Source organism: Astatotilapia calliptera, chromosome 15 (assembly GCF_964374335.1).
Source record: "Astatotilapia calliptera chromosome 15, fAstCal68.1, whole genome shotgun sequence".
NCBI lineage: Eukaryota > Metazoa > Chordata > Actinopteri > Cichliformes > Cichlidae > Astatotilapia > Astatotilapia calliptera.
The window spans coordinates 37,475,839-37,481,095 of NC_137436.1; the positions used below are offsets into that span (position 1 = coordinate 37,475,839).

The window sequence follows — 5,257 nt, forward strand, 5'->3', positions numbered from 1 at the left end:
TACCTGCACACATTTTTCTGGTAACACAAACATGACTTTTTTATGTTGTTGTTATGTTTTTCATTCCGGTCAAATATTTATAGAAACCACTTGTTTATCAGACATGAACTTTTTGTGTTAATTGTATTGGACTACTATGTGTTATATTGACAAGATTATTTTATGGTAAGCTTATTTTATTTTATAACAAATTTCTAATATATAATATATAATATAATATAGTATATAATTGAGTGTTCAATAAATAAAACTAAATTAAGGCTGATCCTATTGTATGTACTGTACACTTTCTCTTCAATCAAAGAAATAAGCAAAACATTTTTGAACAATGACCTGTATTTTTGAAAATACTACACAGTTGTAACAATGGACTTTCAATTCAGGCTTCCAAAATATACATGAGTCATATTTGTACAATGCATCTCTTGAAAAACATTCCACAACATTCCTCAAAGTTATCTGCTGTAACCTGAATTCAACATTGTGGGGCCTTATGACATCGCGCTTATGTAAAAAATAGTTTTTTAAATGTAAGAGCCATAAGGTAATATGGCAACAGGGGTGTAATTATTAAAATGACACAAAGAAGAGACTTAAAATAACATTATAACCCACAGGCACACAACCAAGAGACCTAAACTGATTAGTATTGGCTTGCTTCTATCACTAAACATCACAATCACTAATACTAGACAATGCAATCTGTTTGTAGTGGTGCACCTTGGGGAAAAAATTGCAAACTGGTGAAATTGGTGCAAGGCACCATTTCCATTGAGAAAAATGGACATTCAAAGTTTGAATTTTTTTTTAAAAGAGTCATGGCTTGAAAAGTGAAAACTGCAGTAATAAAGGCCCCAAGTTGAAAAGTGCCAGAAAAATAAGTTTCACTATGTCCTGCAACTTTACCAGTGCTGGCTTAAAAGAAAGGATGGTACATATTTGAAGAGGTAAACATGTTGTTCCCACATCATAACTGGAAAACTGTTCAATTGTACAGTCTGGTCCTGAAAACCTGGGCCTTCTTTGAAAGGCTGTTTCTTTTGAGCTCCATAACCAGTTTCTATAATACCTCAAAGGTATACTTTTCCAGTGGGTAGGTGAGGTTCAAAGTGTACATTAGTCCAAACAGCATTGCAGCTGCTAGGGTATAGTTATCCAAATCCTGCCAGACTCTCTGGCCTTCAAGGACTATCCCGATGTCCTCAGGGCTGCCATTGGCATCTCTTGACTTTATGATGTAAATTCCCATGGTTGTTTCCTTATTAGATCGTTGGATAATGGCTTCATCTTTGGCCTAGAAAATGCAGAATTCCAAAATTTAATTAAACAGAACACTGGTCAAAGAACATTATACCAAATCTTATTTTAATCTGTGTCACTATTCCAAAAATATTATTTTCCCTAAAGTGTATACACAAATTAATTAACATTAACACATTAGGTGAACAAAAATGGATTCATTACAGCATGTGATTTGAGTCCTCAGAATGCTTAAAAAGGTAATGAAGTGAAATCTCCATGCAAAGAAGCAGAATACTGTCAGAGCACAGAGAGGTGTTCAACTATCAACTCCACACATAGAAAAATGCAGGTAAAAGAAAAAGAAAAAAAAACGCACCCATGGTAAATTGTGAAAATCCCAGGTGATTTTCAACATACTCCTGGCATAGAGTGACAAGCAGCATTTTGTTAAAATTATTATTTTCCCTAAAGTGTATACACAAATTAATTTTTTTCTTACCTGGGCCGTGGGCTCCAGAATGTTCTGAAGTCTTCTTCCTATTTGTCCTCCTCGCCTTTTGAAGACCTTTATTAGTTTGTCAGATAGCACATCTATCTGCGAGAGTAATCTGGACTGCAGTGGCATGGTGGTAATGCGCTTAAACTCTGCATTTATCTAAAAAGAGAAGTTGTCACATAAAAATGCTGTCAAAATCTCAAATCTCACAAGGTTACATCCACACAAAGTTATATTACTATTTATTAGCTATGGGTCCCATGTTGCTGAGCAGTTCCATAGTTGCCCTTACTTCCAAACCACCCAAAGCCTGTTTGCAACCACAGCAGTTGCCTCCTTCTGGCCATTTTGCAGTTCTGCCAAATGACCCAGAAACTACATCTATTATTGTCATATACACATCAAGGTCTTTCATTAATACTTAGTTAAATTAGTTAATTTGACCTTTCCAGAAAATTTACCTTACAGAATGTGAGATAACATATGCAAATCTTCACTAGTAAATAAAATAATGTTATTAAAACCTTAATAGTAACACCTCTACATAACAGCGCTAGAGAATTGTTCTGAAGCAACACCAATCTGCCCTTCAGCAGGGATAAGCACCATATATCGATACAGAAAAAATAAATTTAACATATTTATACTGTCATTATTTTTATCTCTTTAAGCCCTCCTCTCAGTCTCTCTATAAATCAGTTAAAATAATTTGTTGGGTTTTTGTGTGTCTTTAACATGTTATCAGTAGATTACATTCACTGCCCCAGAACATGAAATAAAGCCCCACGTCATGCACTTCCTCTCCTAATGAGTACTGCATAGGTGTCATGCCCTAAATAAACCGACTTTAGTGAAGACACCCCCCCCCCCAACACACACAGAGCCCACCCCATGGCAAACTAGCTTATTTAACTGTATAACTAAAACATTTTAGGTACAACCAGTTAACTAAATGGACACAAGTTTGTTAGTCTGTATTCACTGAGAAAAAACAAGCGGATGTGACTGGGCACACACTGAAAAAAAGCTAATGCACATAATATTGTCCCGCAGCTTAAGCTAGCATTATCGTTAGTTAACTTAAGGAATGACTTGTTTTTTACATTATGTTGCTCAACAGCAATTCATGAGAAAAACTTCCCCATCTAATGGATGTTCTCTTCGTTTCCTCTCAAACATGTAGTTTTCAGTTTACCTTGACAAAGTAAAGCTCAGCACCAAACGTAAACGAAGCGAAGACAAAAAATGGCGGACCGCCACAGTGAATTTTCCCTCGTAGAACACACCCTGGGGGGTGGAGTTTCAACAGAAAACATAACTATTTTCTGTTATTTTGATATGACTGGTTTTAAAAGACTGAACATCCTTCTAAAACAAGTGAAAGGCGTGAGACTTAATTATGTTTAGACCAAAAATATAAATGATTCATGTTGGATATATTTACTGTATTTTTACTAATTTAACAACCTCATCATTGCATTAGTCGCTTTATGCTATAGCATTACGCTTACATTAGCTTGAAGCTCAAGGTCGTCATTTTATTTAATTTCTTTTTCTGGGCTTACAAACAGGACACACAACATTTAGATAACCGTTACACTGAATCTTGGGTCTGTGTTGAGTCTTCCAGCTGCTGACTACAGAAGCTAGATTGACCTTTCAGCATGTTTATAGCGGCTGTGGCTATGTGCTGGTAATGTTACCGTGTGTGAGCAGTCACATTGGCAGCAGACATGTTTCAACAAACTAGTCATATCCCGGCCCTACATTAGCTTGTTTAATGGTTAAGACACTGCAGGTACCACCACTTACTACAGACACCGATGCAAGTTTGTAATAGTCTGTTAATTTAGACTGAAAGAATATAGAAACAATATTAACTCACATTATATATGTTAATTACTAATTTGCTTATCGCATAATTTCGGTTACCATTAGCTAACTGGAGCTAGCTAACATTGGCCTCTCATGGTTTTCGATAAACAGCCCACATACCTGTAAAATAACAACACCCCAGTAAAAGTCCACTTATATAAAGGGTCTACACTCGTTCTCACTGGTGTGTTAGCTTTAAAATCTTATTTACCTTCAAGTGTAAAACTCCAGATGGTAGTAGATTTTCCAAAGCGAGAGACAAAAATGGCGGACAGCGCAGCCGATTTTTCCTTTCCAGGGGGCGGAGCTTGAGGATAAAACACGACTAACTTGTTTCTTTTCAACATGATTTGTTCTAAAAGAATGAATATTCTTAAAGAATATGTGAAAATTAAAAGACAAAAATATGTTTAGATGTGAAATTTAAATTAGTCATGCTGGATATATGAAGTAATTCTATGCAAATTCAACAACCACCCTATTGCATTTTTTTCAGTGTGGTTTACACCAATAACTGTAATGTTTCTGAAGTGAAGACCCAAAAGCAGATACTTGAAGACCGAAAGTGATCTTGAAGGCGAGACGTTTATTAACCCTCTGGGGTCCAGGGTATAACTGGCCGTTTTTGACTACTTTTGATTTTACCTCTATATTTCACCTTTAAAAACTGTTTATCTTGCCTTGTTTGGTATCATTATTTTCAGCACAACCTCAAATATCTGAAATTTGAGTTATCTTTTTTCATTTTGGCATACTATATTAGCACAATTGATCTAAATCCAGACAAAAAATTCAAAATCGGAGTAGAAAAAAGTTATATTTTTTACTGTAAAACCCACAAACATGTTTAACGAATCATTTTCATAACTTGAAATGCAAATAGAAATTGTACATTTCTAAAAATTATGCACACGTTTTGCAAACAACAAAGTTATATGGTACTATTTACCTAAAAATGCAGCCAAGGCCTCAGGCGTTTTTTTTTTTAATTATAACCATTTAAATCCATTTACAGAACAATCAGGTGTTCTGCATGAAACAAGAAGGCACACAAATTATTTGTGCCAGTCCAAAAAATAGTTTGTGTTCACTATAAGACAGAAGGGAACAGCACAGGTCTAAACCCTGCAGGTCTGATAGCAGGAGGTGTATCAGTCCTGTTTTCCATGTGGAGACAGCGTTTACACTGGAATCTGCATTTGATGGCTTTTTTGGAGCAAATGTCACATTCAGCAGTATAACTGACACACAATACTAAACAATAACTACACAACACACTAACTATAATCTCCAAACACACTAAACGTCACTAATGTCTCACATATGAAAACTCACTCTCTCTTTCTTTCGCTCGCCCTCTTTCCGTAGCGGGTGTCACCCCTAAAACGTCCCCTTCTCCCTAAACAACCAAGTGCCACATGTTGCCATATCATTTTTTTTTTTGATTTGCTGACATGGTTTAACACCAATAGGGAAGGGGTGTTTTTTCTTTTTCTTTTTTCACTCACAAGCGGAGAGTGTTTGCTAGCGCTGTCCGTAGAAAAAGCTGTTTTTACCGTTCTCCCCGCTGTAAACACCACTGTTTTGTTCAGAAAAAAAACATTGCGTGTATTTTTTATCATAACTCTGGTTTTACGTGGCCCA

General features: G+C 35.9%; 1 long non-coding RNA gene across 1 annotated transcript; it reads right to left on the reverse strand.

Moving 5' to 3' along the window:
- Positions 1-318: 318 nt before the first annotated feature.
- Positions 319-4,390, reverse strand: LOC145420520 (uncharacterized). Its single transcript, XR_013901845.1, has 3 exons — positions 3,825-4,390; positions 1,742-1,897; positions 319-1,294 (listed from the first exon to the last, which is right to left on the reverse strand). It is a non-coding gene; the product is annotated as an uncharacterized LOC145420520 (long non-coding RNA).
- Positions 4,391-5,257: the final 867 nt, after the last annotated feature.